Consider the following 18,146-nt stretch of genomic DNA (forward strand, 5'->3'; position numbering starts at 1 on the left):
CTTGTGAGTCAGTCTGTATGCTTCAGCAACACTAATATTTGCGTAATTTTTAACAATTATTACGGATTTAAGCATGACTCGCGATTTAGCCTCAACTGCGTGAAAAAAGAACAGGATAATCAACATTTTGCGAGCCTTCTCATAAACATTTTCACTCATACAAAACCGCAAACAATTTTTTAGGAGTATGGATGGAAGCACATCACTCTTTTTAATAATATTTGCAAAGAATGTAATCATCTACCATTGAGGCGGATTTCTTTGTTGTTCAAGTGATTGTGCGCTTTTTCATGCATTTACCCTTTTGCCTCATATCGGTGAACAAATACAAACATTTTGAAAAATATAATAAAACACACATCCAAAGAAAAGCAAATCCCACGCATAAGCAAGCGATTATTAAACATTTGACAACGATGATTGCAAATTCATATCACGGCCTTGTTGGATGATTTGTGCATCTGAATTATTTGCCTTTTAATTCAACCTGCATGCACGCAAAATTGTTATTTTCCTTATTTCAATGTGATTTACGGAGGTGAACGATAGGCAAATCGCAACGGTAGCAGAACTTTTCTGATAACGGACACGCGCGTTCGTTCAAAGAGATTAAATATTTTAAAATCATGAATAAATGAATATATCACACGCACGTTTTTTAATAATCTCACCGATGATCAATTGAAAAAAAGCATGCAAATGTGTGATAACAGACAAAACATTTAAAAATAAATAAGTGACGTGACTGCAATTAATCATAACTACTTTCAATTAAAAGGAGATTATTTCTGAGATCTATATCGTCCTGGTCCCGGTAAAATTGCGCAATGTTCAACAAACACCCAAATTTCATTGTCGAATTGATTGTTGACCTTTTCTTGCAACAAGGAAATTCACGTTTGGTTGTTGAAAGTTGCGCAATTTTACCGGGACCATATAGAACGATATATAATATCAACTGCGGCTGCCCGCAATGTCCGAAATGGCAAAAGGTGATTGATTAATTAATTAATTCAATAATGCTCCCCGCGGGCTTGGATGAGGCACCACATGCTTGTTTCCGCACATTTCCAGCGACTTTAGGGACACAAAAATTATGTCTTATTGGCATTTTAATAAAAAGATTTTGGTGTGGGGACAGCCGAAAAGATGGTCTCATTGGGCCCAAGCTTAATCTCTGCAGCCCCAAATTGCTATTCTAGCGGTACTATACTCAAGGAGTCTCAAATAAAATCAGGGGCAGCTTTTTTTACGTCCTTAATTGTTTTCATCTCATTTATTTGAACTATAGTCTTGGGAGTTAATCGTATATATAGACTATTATATATTTATTGAAGTATATTGGATTGAACTTAATAAAGAGACAAAAATCACAGTTAATAACATTGCACAATAATAAATCAGCAATTCGGACATTCAACATTAATAACTAATGACGAATACAATTATTTCTTACCCAGAATATTGGGTTCAGTCAATAATACAAAATCCAGTTGGATTGATCTCGCACGCATTCTCCCTCCAGATCAGGGAGACAACATTTTTAATAGATGTGACTGCTTCCGTGCGCGAGTCTGATTATGCAGTGCGGGGGTGATTGTGTCGTAAAGGTGCGATTCATCTTTGCACTGCCACGTATTACAATCACGGGAATCATCCCCAAATATTGTTATTTAACTTGTATAGTGGCGGGAAGCGCCCACACTATAATAATCCCCTCGGGACCTCTTAGCGAGAAAAAAAATTATAGAAACTGCTTGGGTTCGAGGAGCCTTGACAAAAATGCGTCTTTTAGTATATAGAAATCGTCTTTTATTTATTTAGGTCTCGTGGTTTGAAGTAAGATTAAGAATCAAAAGACTCATCAAGATCAGGAATCGTATAGTTCGTCTCGGGTCTGATAAGAAAAATATAGCTTCATTCTAGAATTTTCTCGCACAAAATCTCATCCTATAAATATAGCCGGAGAGAGAACATTTTGCCTCAACTGCTTTGTCGTGCGAGGTTAAAGGTGCAGTGGGGGAGGAGGTGCATTAAGGGTGCAACACTTATCACACACCTTTATACACTTCCACCTGGCGATACAGGTTAAATTGAAAACATAGTAGCTAGGACATGCAGAAGTGGCGAGAAGACGCCACAAAACAATGTACGTTTCCAGTCATCTGCGTGATCCTTAAAATTCTTCCTATAAGATTAATGGAAATAAAAGTGCCCTTTAACATAAAAGAGATATTGCTAATTTATATTATTATTGTAATTGAATTAAATTAAACCCAGAGTTCTCCTTTTTATTCCTATATACAAATCAATCACAAACCATATAAATAATTTATCTATATTTTGTTTAATATATTTTGAGTTTGTATTTTATTTTTACAAAAATTGAGGCTTCTCAAAAGTTATATCCGCGTATTTACAAACTTTCAGTCAATTTAAAACAAATTAATGGAAACAAAAAGAAACCCACAAGTATAAAATTGGAAGTGGATATATGTCGCATCTCTCTGAACACTTCATTCGCTATCCCTCTGTAACTTGATATTTTAAAAGTGCAATGTCTGCTGCAATCACAACATTCCAAATAAGAAATCGAGAATATGAAACGACAACTTGCATCATAAAATATTTCAGGTTTGAAAGGTTTTTGTCGCAATCTGTGTGTATCTGCAGCCAAAAAGATCAGACACTACATATCATAGATGGCTGTTCTTAAATATTTTATGCCCTCACCGCTGCTACATTTTGTGTTTCGTAATTCGTAACGGTATTTTATATTTATATATATATATATATATATATATATATATATATATATATATATATATATATATATATATATATATATTATATATATATATATATGCTATACCCGCACTGAAAAACTGTTCTACGGCAGTTTCTCTGCTTCTGCATCCGTAAAGAAATTTTTTTAATGTAATATTTTCCTAATTTTTGTGTGGCCATCTCTATTTCTTAAAGGGTTTATCTTTTTTTCATGTATTTTGTTTATGTATTACAATAATTATTGAAATGACGCTTGGAATTTTGATCAGAAGCGATGACTGTGCATATATATGCGCGCGTAATTGCAGGGTAATTGTGTTTGATTGCTCTTCGCATATCTGGTCGCAAATTTTTTTTCTTAAGATTTATGCTCACAAACGCTGGTGCAGTTGTTGAATGTGAGGTAAAAAATAAAAGGTGATATGTTTCTTCAAATTGAATTTTCTGCATTCTGCAGGAAAAAAATCGTTCAAGTTCTCAGCCGAAAAATAAGGTTTATGTTCTAGCCATTATATCACTGCAAGTCAGGGATGAGAAAATGTCACGGCGCTGCAGTGAGAAAAACTCACCCCGCCGTATGTCACTATACCTGCGGGGTTTCAAAGGTGAGTTTCTCGCACCGCGCAGCAGTGACATGCGGCGGGGTGAGATGTTCTCACCCCTGATTTGCAGTGTAACACGGTTATTTTCTATTTTCTTCCTGTGAATGGTGCGATCTTATTCTGTTTTTGCAATTTTCTCGCTTTTTATGCCCTGTATAGCGCAAAATTTAGACCTGATTTTTACAGTCATCGTCTCAATAAGCCTCATCCATACACAACACATGATTATTTTAATAAAATATAAAAAATATACGACATATTATAATTTTCATGATATATACACAATCTCATTTACCCTAAAGTGTGTTGTTATTCTTGCAGACACGTACCTGCTGCAGCCTTTTGCTATAGCAAATTTAAATTAATAATTTAACACTTATGGTAGCCGAAAGGTTATTTCTTGAAATCAACCTGATTTTAACATTTTTTGCATATTTATATATTGACGATATAATGTGGCACTGTTTTATCAATAGAAAGAATATAAAACTGGAAGACCCTCATAAGGACGGAATATCTATAAAACCAAATATTTATTAAACCAAATATAATAAAACATTAATAGACTAATATGTTTTTGCTGAATACTGAACTGATTGACTGATTTTATTTTTCCCTCTGTTATAAAAAATGTTTAGTTATATTTTTGGTTGTTTTCTGGATGTGGCGCGGAATGTATTATGCTGGGCTAATATATATGCTGATCCGCAATAAAATCAGTTTGAACCTAAAATTTTAACCCTATATATGCTCCATTTACAGTCCTCCACCTTTTTTTTGAAGACCGCACGATTTTTGGAAGAGTTTGCGGGTATCACTCAAAACATACATTGCGGTAAATAAATCCCAAATCATTCTTACTTTTGATTTTTAATAAACGCCGAAAACGGTTTACAAAAATATTCCTGATTATAATATATATACACAGCTCTCGTCACCTGGTGGGGATTTTTTATAGTTTCATTTCAATTTTAATCATGATTCTTTTTGTCCTGCGATATTTTGGACGAGACAAAATGAATACACACACCACTCGCCAATAAAACTATAATATTGGCAAGGATAAAGCAAAGAAAAACTTGGTTTCGAGCGATATAATGCGGTTCGTGTCTATTTTGCCGAGGGGGTTCACCGACGAATCGTGAAATATATATAATATAAAAGCGGCGATAACCCATCGAGCTATTAAGGACGAAACAGTGTGTGCACCGCATATATACGGTATATACCGCGCCGCTCCTCTGCTCGACACCAAAAATCAATCAGTTTGATTCGCAAACGGCTCCAACGCATGCGTCGCTCACAAAAGGATCGCTGAACTTGCAGGTGTGAGCTTTTCGCGTAATAGATCTTCAAAACTGTTTATGAAATAAACGTAGAGCTATCAAAATTTTAAAATAATAAGAAGTATAGCGCGCTTTATACCTAAAAAAAAGAGATTTCTCATGATTTCTTTTTAATTTCGTCGCTTTTAAAATTTTATATACATAAGTGTTCAATTGGGAATGCTGGTTCTAAAATCAAATTTAGAAGAATTTTAGACGTTATTTTTATATGCTTCCAATTTTGAATATGTTGATTATAAATCAGCCAAACACATGATTAATTTTCCTGCTATATAAATTAAATTTTTATTTGTCATTGCATAACGAGATCTTAGTCGATTGAATATATCCAAGAAAATAAATTAAGCTTATATATTTCTTTACTTAAATTAAATCAACTCGACTAAGGAGCATATATAGAAAAGCGTGGCGACATCATTAGAATATATCAACAAATTGCCTTCAAAATTATTAAATCTCTCTCCTCGTCTCATCTCTGTTTCCTCGATGAAATCTTTAATTTATTCAAAAGAAATAAATTATACTAACGATTGATGTGTTGTTCAAGCGCAAACATATAATATAATGAATTCAAAAAAGCTCGATCTATACAAAGTGCTGACCATTTTTGGAAAGACGTATAAATAATTTCTCCGCAGCAAGCAGAACAACATTATTAAGAAAACTGAATTGTTGGTCTGCGCCGCTCGTCCTTAAAAGGATAATTGATGCAGCGCGTATGCAGCAGGTGCGACAGTATTGAATTGAAACGCGGCAAAAAGCCAGCAAGCAAATAAAATATAAAAAAAGAGACACGATGAATGCACTTGCCGACGCGCATAAATAAATAAGAAATAATCCTCTGGTCGTCGCCGTTGAAGCAAAAAATGCAAAATCGCGGCCGCCGAGCGAGCGAAATGAATATGCAAATGAAAGCTTTTTATTTATTTTCCCATCGGTGCCTGGCGACCGTCGCCACGAAGGCCGTTTCGAATAATCTTTTTGTCACACGCGAGCAACTCACTCTCCATATTTCTTCTTGGCGGCGCGTGTACGTGTCTTTCGGTCTTGGCCTGAGATTTGAGAGATGCTGCACCGGAGAGGCGCCCAAGGTGCGTGCGGCAAAAAATGAGAGACGCGCGCGCGGCGCAGATCCGCGCCGTCGAAAGAGCCGCCCATCGCGCGCGCCCGGCGCCTTTTGCTCTCAATTCCTCGAGAGATATAAATAAAACTTGGCCGCCAGCGCACACCGACTAATCAAACTTCAATGCTGTCCCTAATAATATATAGTGCTAAAAGCCGCAAATGCGCATTTGAAGCCTGACAACTTAAGAGGGCTGAGAAACAAATTCGTTTTTTTTTTTCAGGAAATAAAGAGTCAGCTATTTTTAGACTGTTAATTAATGCAAAATAGATGGTTTTTGGACATAGTTTTTAGCCCAATTGAACGTTTTTCGTATAAAATTGTGCATTTTTCGATGTTCTGGCCAAAACGTTATTATAAATTTGTCATTTTCTTGACGGAGCAGAGGCCAATTAATGCTCCAATAAAAAGCACGAGAAATACACACATTTTTTAGCTAAATTATACAGTGGATCATATTTAATCTTTACTGGGAGGTACTCAAGTCAAAACAAGTTATTCTAATTGTTCCCTTCGATCATGAAAAAAAAACAAAGTGCAGAAGATTGCAAAAAATTAATAATGGAAAATATTTTAAAATGCATTTTTTAACATTTTCAGTTAAAGTTGGGAAAAGTATTGAAGGGGTGGTTAAAGGGGACGGTTGATAAGGGACGTCTGAATTGGGAAAATAACCACACCCAACCCACTGAAAACGGGGACAAAAAAGGATCATTTTTATTTTCTTTGCATGAAAAGTTAAACCGTTGGCTCGCATTGCTAAGAGATACACATTCTCAGGAGTATCATTAATTAAAGCAATAATGGGAGATACATATTTGAGCAGTTGGGGGATCTAACACTGTTGCCCAATTTAATGTCAGAGATATGGCAAAAGGTGCATGCCATCCTGGTCCCGGCAAAATTGCGTAACTTTCAACAACCAAACGCGAATTTCCTTGTTGCAAGAAAAAGTCAACAATCAATTCGACAGTGAAAATTTAAGTGTTTGTTGAACGTTGCGCAATTTTGCCGGGACCAGGACGATGCGCTGTAAATATATACATAATAGTGTGTGACTCGAAATGCTGCCGCCTTATCGCCACTTTCTGGTTTTCGGACCTTTCCGGCGGCTTTATAGGGACAAATGTCTGGCATTTCAATTAGGGACATCGGTGCGGGGAGGCGAAAATATATGTAGACGCATTATATGGGCCCAAGCTCCTCTGCAGCAACTGGGGCCCCCATGTTAATATTATATCCGCTCAGCGGTGTTATTTATATTATTATTGGGTCTTCGGGACCCGGCGGGGAGCTCACATCAAAGCCCACTACTGGGCGATGTGCTGAGCAGAGGTTAAATAAAAAACTGGCGAAAATTTCTACCAGCAAATTCATGCACTTTTATTTCAGATTTTTTAGTCAATTTAGACGGTTCTAGATTGCTCTTAGACGCTTTTAGACGGTTTTAATTTTGGTTCAAATATGGCTTATTAAAATTGTATGATTCATGCTCATATTGGATTGTCCCGCAACGATTGGAAGTTAAAAAAGGCGATCGTCTGAATTTCACAGCCCTCTGCCACAACCTTCAAATTGCACAAAATATTTTGTAACTTGACATTAACTTCTAGCAGTTTTTTATCCTTTAAAAATAATTACGAGAGAACACGAAAGAGAAATCAGATATAGGAATATTTTCACAGCAAAAAATATAGAGCTGAACTGACTTGAATTATACAATAAAAAAACAATGGGTCAAAATCCTGATAGCCTCCATTATGAATTAAATTGCGGGGGGTAAATAACATATAAAGGATTGTTCGGATCCCAATTCCTTCGGCACTGTATATATATCCATGGAAATAGTAGAGCTTTTTATAGGCCACAAAATTGTTGTGACTATTAGCATAAAGTATAATATAGGTTCTTGTGTTTGTAAACTTTTAGCAATAAATCAGGACCGAGGAACCGTTATTTTAGATTTTTTTCGATCCCGCTCGTAGCAATCTTAATCCATATTATATAGTGTGCGAATTTTATGGAAAAATTCCCTAAATTGTGAAATAAATCGTAATGGTGGGTTTTAAAGTAAAAAGGAGACAGTGTTCGCCGCTTGATTGGCCGATTTTCTCATAAATTTAAACGGCAACCTATCCTATATATAGGAAATATTTAGCTTTTTTCTCGATAGTTTTTCAAGTAGTATAATTAAGTATTTGTGCTCAATTTTCTGTAAAGCTTTTTCTTATCCACCCTATACCCACAGTAATTGTTTTAAATGATTATAATAATATTAATGTGAATATGAGCACTTTTTTCAAAATCCTATATCACGCGTGCATATTCGTCATTATTCATGTCGTGTGGTGTACTAATTTAGGGTGGGATGAGCGAGTTCCAAATTCGAGAGTATATATATAATTGTATATAAGAGTAAAAAGTTAAGAATTCAAGCATGTTCACTGACCAAATCGCGGCATTAACTCCTCGGATTTCGTAATATTTACCAATATATATTTAGCTCTGACAACCATGTTGATAACATCGTTTTGCTTTGACAAGTGGGGTATTTATATTTGAGGAGGTGTTTTTTTATTTTTTTTTAACATCAATAAACCGTGGAGCCATGTTATGAATATTTTTTCTTCGTTATCTCTGTGCAGGTGTACGTATGCTTTTGTGCGTGTGTGTGTCTCTTTTTCTTCAAAAGTAGAACGGAGCTCCTGCGGTACTTTCCATGCATTTAAGCCAACCCCGTTTTGGCTCTTATATTGTTAAAATAAGGCATTCGCAGGAAAGCAAAAGGAAGATCTTTGAGCATCATTACGGGGATAATTTTTATAATGGCTGTCCGCAGTGTCAGAGATGGCGAAAATATATATGCGCCGACTCGAAAGGATCAAATAGCTCAACTGGCTGGTTTTCGCACCCTTCCAGCAGGCTTAGGGACAAATATCTGCGGCATTTTAATAAAATACTCATTGCAGTAGTGCGGAAAGATGGCTCAAAAGCTCGCAGCATCCTCTGCGGATACTTGAGCCCCATGTTGTCCGCTCGGCGGCGTTATTTGGACCACGGCGTGAGCTGACAAAGGTTAAAACCAATAAAAGACCAGAAAACAATCTTTATTCGCAATTGCGAATTTTCCCATAATTTTGAAAGGATAACAATATATTTATTGAAAAATAATATTTAAAAACCATTCAAAAAAATTGCGCAAAGCTTTCGAAACAACTAATAAAAGTTTTGTTAGCATTTCCCGTTATCTCTATAATTATATAAAATTGTGCTTTTGTGTGCGTCTTTTTTCTCAAAGTAAAACGGAAAAGAACTACTTGAATAATTTGAAAAATAACGTCGGTTAATTACACAGCACGCGCGTTTACTGTTTCGGTGATAAAAATTTGAAGAAAAATATTTATTGAAGAATGTGCCGTGCATGCACATAATAGCGCGCTTTGTTGATCGCGGGACAGCCTGCAGTTTCACAAGACACACACGTGAGTACATAATTATTTTGAGATAAGATAGCGAAACTGGCGCCCATCTCGAATGTTACGCAGACGCGCGCGTGTTTGCAGCCGCGCGACTCAATTATTCGAGATCTAAAGGCAAAACAATTTTTATTTTTGCTTCAATCTTGATCTTGGATGCGTGTGCGCGCCACAAGTTTTAAAATGATAAAAGATGATGAAATTTCAATCACCTTAAAGGGATTGGAATGATTACTCAATCTTGTGCAAAACTAATGAGATTAATTGATTTTGTGTACTTTAAAAATTTATATTTTGCTGGGAAAATAAACTGACACCCGAGGAAACTCATAAAATGTCCGGGCTTCAGCACTAAATTTCTGAATATCCCGTAATTATCTGGAAGACAAGCTGCAGATGATTGCGGGATCACGCGGCGGTTAATAATTTAAGTTTTGAAAAATTTTGCTCAGAAAATCGTGCCAAAGAAAATTCTTTCTTTCTCTTTCCTTATTTGCAAGAAAAAGCTAAATTTTTCTCAGGTTTAAGTTAAAATTTATAAGATAACCGGCTCAAACGTTTTGCATCTTTGCATGCTTATCAAGTTTTGTCTCTCTACTCCATAAAATCACGATTTATTTCACAATTTAGGGAATTTTTCCTCAAAATTGTGATTGTTTGTTTATTCTCACCGTAAAATTTACATACATGTTAAAAAACAGTTTGTCAATATAATTTAAAAAAGCACATAGTGAGAAAAGGCACCATTCCTGACAAACATCTCGCTAAAACTCTACCTGGGAGGGCAGAGCCGGAATGGGCCTAAAATTCGCACATCGTCGAATATATAGATTGCAACGAGCGGGATCGAAATCATGCTAAAAAAAATCGAGAAATTTGGCAAAATGTGAAATTAAACTATTCCTCGGTCCTGATTTTAAGTGACAAACTGTTGCTAAATTTGACAAACAATAGTCAACAATGCAAAATGTTCTTCGTTGTTGGCCTGCAAATGCAAAGCTCTAATTTAAAAAGCAGAAATTTCCTTTTTGATCAGGTTTTCTCCGACTATATATATTAAATTCAGAGGACAAATTCAAATTTTTACTTCCGGGCGCTAAATTTTCGCAAATCAATTCCCAAATCTCTTGCAAAAGCCTAAAATTTGCAATTTATCCCGGGCGCCCACGCAAATTTTGGGTGGCACCACGGCGTCCATCGAATCCTGCGACATCCGCTCAACGCAGCGAGTCGGACCCTTGGCGAAATACTCATTGGGCCCCTTGGGCCCCGTGGTGGGCCGGGCCCAGCTCCATTTATCCGCGTCTCCGCCATCTTGTCGACGGCGGCAGGAAACCCTCGGATCCCCTGAGGGACGCCGCGGAAGCAGCAGCTGCCGCGTTCACGTCGCGTTTTCGAGCTCGCTCTGCGGCGGCGGCGGCAGGGGCTGCGACGCAACCCGCGCCGCAGCCAGGCAGTCGATAATGAGTGGGGCGCTGTTGCCGTCGCTGCCGACACTGCGTAGCAACACCGCATTTTGAGTCGCTGGCCGGCCGGGTCGACGCTTCGAGTCGAGCGCTGGTTCAGGCGTGCGGCCGCAAAAGCGGCCTCGGCGCTTCGAAACCCAGCCAGCGATCAGAGAGAGAGAGAGAGAGAGAGAGAGAGAGAGAGAGAGAGAGAGAGAGAGAGAGAGAGAGAGAGAGAGAGAGAGAGAGAGAGAGAGAGAGAGAGAGAGAGAGAAAGAGAGTCGGAATAATATTTCACTCGGCTGCGGCTCGATATAACCAAAGCTGACTCGGCTGCTCCGTCTCTCCTCTTGGTTTGGGAGCAAAATCGTAATTCTCTCTCTTGGCGCTGTGCTGTACTGGTCGTGGAAATTGCATGACTCCCTCGAGTTTACGCCGCAATTTATTTGTACGCTCCGCCGCTCACATTTGAGAATTTATTGTGTGCACTGATTTTGGAAATATAATAACTCAGGCACGCGAATCTTGTATATTTCAGCTCGGTCATTCTTTGTAGAGCAAATAAAAGAGAAATTAAGGGCTAATAAGCCTCATTAATTGATATTAAATAAAACCTAATAAATTTTTCTGTCCTTTCAATTTTGTATATTAATTTCTTGCTTGAAAAGGCCCACATTGTTAAATACATAATATATAAATATAAGGCCCTGCTAATGCGAATTCGAAAATTATGGTGTTTTTCTCGCTACAATTCAAGTTATATAGTGTATTGGTAAAATCTGACAATTTTTCAAAAGAATAGTTAAATTCCACGCCTAAAATCATAATTTTTTAGAAATTTCAAACTATAAACGTAATTTGTTGAAGGGGTTTGAATTTCAAAAATAATACTCTATAGCGATATAGGAATCGAATGATGAACGATTTTTCATTCTTTTGTAAGAGTTTTCCTAAAATCCGACAGAAAAAGTGCTCTGGGAAAATGAAGAAATGTGTACATGGCTTGTGCTTGAAGTTAAACTTGTTAATTATCCTAAAATCCAGCTTCATTTTGGCCATTTCAAACTTTTGTAAGTGTGATTCAACTTGTAGAGCGGCTTTTTCGGGAAATAGGAAAGAGGAAAATATCCATACAATTGCAAACATCTGTATTTATTTTGCCAAAAGACTTTGGAACATGTTACCGAGTGAACTAAAAAATTTGACTGACAAAAAATGTGTTGTGAAGCGAAAAATCTAAAAGTGGCTTGATATGAACAACTGCATTAATAATTTTTTGATTGTATGTAATTTGCACATGAATGTACAATAACTGTGCTGCCTTGTGCTGTATTAGTAGAACAAGCACCAGCCGTTAATTCTCCGGAACTGGCTGGACTTCTGCAGTTTTCAAAATAAATCTTTTCTTCAAAATATAAAATAAATAAATAAATAAATAAACCAATTTATCATCTTAACGTTGTAACGAGTAATTGTATATCACTAGCCACCATCGAAGTCGAAAGTACGTATTTCTTGCCCCGAATACTGCGCGGAATAATAAATAAATAAATCATTTTCTTAATTTACGTGTCATTGCTCATAACATATTGCACAATATACAATTAATTGTTACAACGTATTTGAGGGAATTTGACAAGACTTTTTGATAGCACTCATCGCAGCTGAAATAAAAGCCAAACGCGTACCCTTTTTGTATAATTCATCATTATAATATATTATTTCAATTTGAAAAAGAAACCAATCTTTTCCCCCAATCCTGACAGTTAGCGTAAGACATTTTCCAAAATTCGAGATTTGAACGGTTATAACTCGAAATGTTTTGTAACCACTACTCAGCACATCCCGTGGGCTAAGTAACTCACCGGGTCCCAAAATAATAACACCGCTGAGCGGATAACATGGGGCCCGAGTGGCCTCGAGGAGCTTGGTCCCGGACATCTTTTCGCCTCCTCGCATACCGAGAGGTCTTTGATTGAAACCAGAGACATATTGGTCCCTAAAGCCGCTGGAAAATGTGCGGAAACCCATATGGCAAGTCGGTGCCGGTGCGCCTCCTAGCCCCTTGACCAATTTGAGCATTTCGAGTCACCAAATTAACTACCTTTTGCCACTCGATCATATTGTTGCAACTACTTGTAATTGAGGCAAATATTAAAAACTGGTGATTTCCCATAAATCCGTGTTAAATTTCGGGACCAAAAAACCGGAGATCCCTCCTATATCTTAAAATGTATCGTTTAAAATTTCCGAAAAAAATATGACAGACCCTTGTAACAACTGGTTGTAGGTTATTCATGGCAATGAAAATAGCAACTATACACGTAAATTAAAAAAAATGTTAACCAAATCCATTCGGGGCCGTTATAATAGTGGGCCGGGATTAATCTCACTAGCGAACAATTCACATATTTCGTTTAAAAAATAATGAAAAAAATTCACGTTTTCCTTGCCATGAACCTACAACTAAGTTGTTACACCCTCTCATCCGGTTAATAAAGTGGTCCAAAACCCAGAGAAATCCAAGTCGAAACCTGGAGGTTGGCAGCCCTCTGCTAATAATATAATAGTTTCTGCGAGTTCACTTATTTGGGGATCACTTTCCAGGCTTTTTTTGGACGGACGATTAAAAATACGAGTCGCTAATAATATATATTTTTGCTTCGCTCTGCCTAAAAACGCTAAAAACTTTTTGATCTTGCTATGCAATTGCCTGCCGCTTCCAAAGTAATTTGGCCTAGTTAATCCAAATGATTTATTTTTAAACTGGAGAGTGATGCAGTGTGTACGTCCAGATTTTTTAAAAAAGAAATGCATGTTTTACAAATCATTTTGATGATATCCTTGCGGTGAGATTTTTATTGCCTGACTTTCAAAATTAAATTATTTCATACAAAACCACGCATTTTGCGGGTTTCAACACTGTCTTCTTTTAGCACTGAGCGCACAGTCCAAGCAGAACTGGTGTTAAGCATATTTATGTAAACGTCTGACGTCTGACCAAGAAAAAAGGAAAAATTATATTTATATATTAATTTGGTTAAGCAAAAAACGAGAGTGTCATTCGAATCTTCTCAATCAAACCTCCCGAAATAAGTGAATAATTGCACTTTTCCCACTGTCAAAATGTTCTCACTTCTTTGAAAATATTGGAGAATCATTTCAGAATTTTATAGAGCCTGACTCTTGCCAAACTTGGAAATTTCTACAATTATACGTGAAGTGTACTCTCGACGACCCAGCTCAGCTATTATATTTTATTTCTGTCCTCCGTTTCTCTTTTCTCCCTATACTTTTCCGCAATTTCAAGAGCAATAAATTTATTTAAAATCTTCATTATCCCTGGTAAGTGACTTATATAATATATAACCTTTCTGTATATTAAAATGTGATGCAATCACGAGAATTACACACTGAGCAACAGAATTCCCCTCTATTGCAAGCAAAAATTGCAGAAAATAGTTGCAATTATATTAAAATCTTTATTTGAATTAAATCGAAATGATTGACCTGTTCCAAAATGGTACCTTTTATTTGTTTTATAATGCATAATGCATTTCACCAGAAGAGGAGAGGAAATAGAGTTTTATGTTCAGCGACCGTGCAAAATATATAGTGGAGGCTCGCAAAATGTCATTTATCAAATTAGCCTCATCCGCAATAAATTACACACCGCTCTTTGCTTTAACGATAACAAATAGAATATCAGTTGCGGCTATTATTCGACGTTAATAGCCATCAAATTATTGAAAATACAATATGCTTCTCATCCCTGTTTCTTTCCACATAAAAAGGGATGAAATTAACAATAACCATCCTAATTTATTTATTAAGATATAAAAGTATGATGGTTAAAGTTTAAATAATTTATGAAGCACGTATATATAATTTCAAATGAAAATGTATACGATCTGAAATAGCAATTTCATGAAAGCAGTAAACGAGTTTTGTTAATGATGACCGGTTTGAATTTTAAATTTTGAGTTGTGCGAAAGCGAGCATTTTGCTGCACTTTGCAAGAAAAATCAATCACCATTGCTAATTTTTTCTCTATATATAGAAACTAATCAACAGAATAAAGATCGAGCAGTGCGCGTCTCTCATTTCTTGTCGTTATAAAAAGCAAAAAGCGCGGTGTGTTGTTATTTTCTGTTTTATCTGTTAAACCTGTTAAATTATTTCTGTCCTGTGGATTTTGTGTGGTTCAAATTGAAATGTGTTATCATTACTTTTATTTGCGCTCGATATATCTTCTATCAATATAGCAGTAAAGTGCTTTTAGTTGTTTTATAATCAAATTTAAACATGGAGACGCTCACAATTAACTTTCTTCTGCCTGAAAAATCTAACACTTGTTAAATTTAAAGCGCAGAATTTAATTTCTTTTTGTAAACATGATGTGTGTTTGTCCATCTTTTTCATGTCAATTTTTCTCTTTTGAAGTGCAGGAACGGCCTTAGTTTATTTCTTTCAAGTCGGCGATTTAAAAGATATATATTCCCGTAACATTTTCAAAGCCAGGATCAAGCTCCTCTTATATAGAGCGATGTTTTATGTTTCTCATTATCTCCTACTACCTGACAAAATAAAGATCAGGGAACTCTATGAGCTCTTATTGCCTATTTGGGCAGATCGGAATTCAAAAGGTTTGGATTTGTGCGAGTTGCGCTTTGTCAACGGAAAGCAGTGAGAGAGGGCGCGTGAAAACCAATTAGAGCCAGGATGCAATCAGCTAGAGAACAAAAGGTCAGACGTGATTGGCCGCTCGCATTAACACGCTCTCTCACACGAGGCGCAAATTCGCAAGCTGCTGTCCATCAATCAAATAAATAGCAAATCACACTAAATGAATAAAGCGAAGAGGAAGGGGAAATTGTAGAAATAAGTCGTTTCTATTCGCTTTCCTTTTACAAATCAATTTAGTGGATTTTATGTACTGCGAAATTCTGATAAAACCCAGCAGCAGTCAAAATTATCTCGTTACTGTAAAATCACAATTTAAATCATTACTTAGCGAAAATTTCCTCAGAATTCGCACACCGACGAGAGGGATGGAAATCAAGCGAAAAATCGATGACAAACCATGCAATTTTTCGAATAATTGCTGCGATTTTTTTTTAATGTGAGCCTCATTCCTGCAAAGTGCTTTTATGGTTTAAATGCCACGTCAAGAAAAAACCAAAAGTGAGGAAGGGAAACAGGTCTGTAACCCAATCTGGGCAAAAACGCGGTATTTGCACAAAAGAAATGAAACTGGCGCAATCTGCAATATGAAATAACACGCGAGGACGGGCACAAAAGCAGCAGCTCTCAGCACTCGTCTATAGAATATTATATTATTTTCTTTGCCGTGTTGTCAGCAGCGCAGCGGTATCAAATGGAATAAAGTGCATTAGTATGCCTGTCATGGGAACTTGCACAGCACAGGTATAGAGTGAGTACAGCGATAGCGTGAAGCAGAGCCGAGCGGCGGCGAGCCGAGCGTGCCAGCGACGTAATAACGAGCGGCTGCGGCGTTGCCAGCTCGCCTGATAATAATGGAGCTGCCTCTCTCTTCTTCTTGCCTTTTCGTCTATTCAATTCGGTTCGCTCGGCAGCTCTCGCTCTCAAAATGTATGTGCATTTCGGCCTTGGAAAGGAGGGAGAGAGAAAATTACGCTGACGGCCCCGGCCCGCCGCGATGTATATAAATTATATACACTGCTCCACGCTACTCAGGGGGATTTTATATGTATATATGATGTGCTCTCTCCTCTTGCGGCCGATTGTATAATGAAACCAGCTTGTCAAGTTCCCCTCGCATCCTTTTATCTAAAACACGCCCTCGCTTTGAGCCCGCTCAGAGCCGCGCATTTATTTTTATATCGAAGCTGCTGCATCCCCTAACTCGCAGATAAACACGGCCACTTTCGCTTTGCTTATGCGCATCAACCCTATTTCGATGGGACGAGTGGGTTGCTTTTTAAATTAAAATGTAAAATTATTGCTTTGAACTGTGAGGATATAGACGCTTTTTTATAGCCCTTTTGTGGTTTCACATCATTATTTTTTTAAACTCTCCATTCAGTTACATAAATGAGAGGAAAAGGTTTAAAATATCTGCTAGAGCAGAGTAAAAACTCTTTGATTGGTTCAAATTAAAACAAAAACTTTCACGTTGGAAGGAATCCAGTGAAAAATAATTAATTCTTTTTTAATTAAGTGATTGAAAATCTTTATGGTGTTGGTTTAATTCTTTCAAAAAAGTTAAACATTCTGATTATACAACTTGAAGTAACATGAACAATGAAGTAAATATTAGGAAATTTAGAATAGAGATCGTAAAACACTGACTGGAGTGAACAAGCAAGAGGCAGAAACGGCGCGCTCTTTTGGCGGCGGTCGATGCCGCAACTGCCGCCATAGCGCGGACTTCTCCGTCTCCAGCGTGCTCTTTTCTCTCCTCCAACAGCGAGCGCTCCTGCCACTCACGATCAGATGCCCCGATTGGTTCTTCTCATTCCATTCAAAATTGTTATTTCAATGCTCTGCAACATCGTTAACTTTCACATCAATCGATTAATATTCTTGTTGAGAATTTGAACTCCATGCTGCATTTTTTTAAAATCGTTATTTTGTATTGTGCGCTTTTTATTCGGTCTTTCCCGAGAGCTCATCATAATAATTAATTCTTTCTCAAAATCAGAACTGGCTTTGGCTGTCGATGTGGCACTGTTGTCTCGATTTTATGTCCAATCAAAGTACTTCTCGTCAAATCGACGCCAACAGGAAAAAACAGATTCCTACCAATTTCACGCCATTAAATTAATTGATATTTAATTTAACTAATTAATTGATATTTAATTTAACTGTGGTAATTTTGAATTGAGTAAAAGAATTTCAGCTGAATCCTTTTTATTTTAATTAAATTCACTGGTTGACTGGCGCATGCTGGCGAGACAGTTATTTTCTTGTCTAGAGTCTGGAGAGAGAAAGCAAGCCTTCAACGCCTTGGTAAATAAAACAATTCTCGAGTCGGCGCGTGCAGCACACGCACTCCACGCACGGCGCCTCTTTTCCAGTCCATCTAGCGGTTAAATAGAAAACTTGCAGGCGCTGCGTTGATTGGTTGAGCCCGTTTTTATCTCTTTATTGTATTATTAATTATTCAAGATTAGAAGAATAGACCTCTATAACCGCGCCAAAAGCACAACAAACGTGTTCTTATTAAATTATAACACGTCTGCATAATGTTTCTGCCGGTATAACATACATTATTTTCTTAATCAAAAGCCCAGGAAGTTCTTTGAGCAAATTTTAAACTAGTTCTTTCCTTTAACTTTTGAACTAATTAACTGTAAAAAAATCGTGACGCTTTAATGCTGAGC

This window comes from Cloeon dipterum, chromosome 2 (genome assembly GCF_949628265.1).
Source record: "Cloeon dipterum chromosome 2, ieCloDipt1.1, whole genome shotgun sequence".
NCBI lineage: Eukaryota > Metazoa > Arthropoda > Insecta > Ephemeroptera > Baetidae > Cloeon > Cloeon dipterum.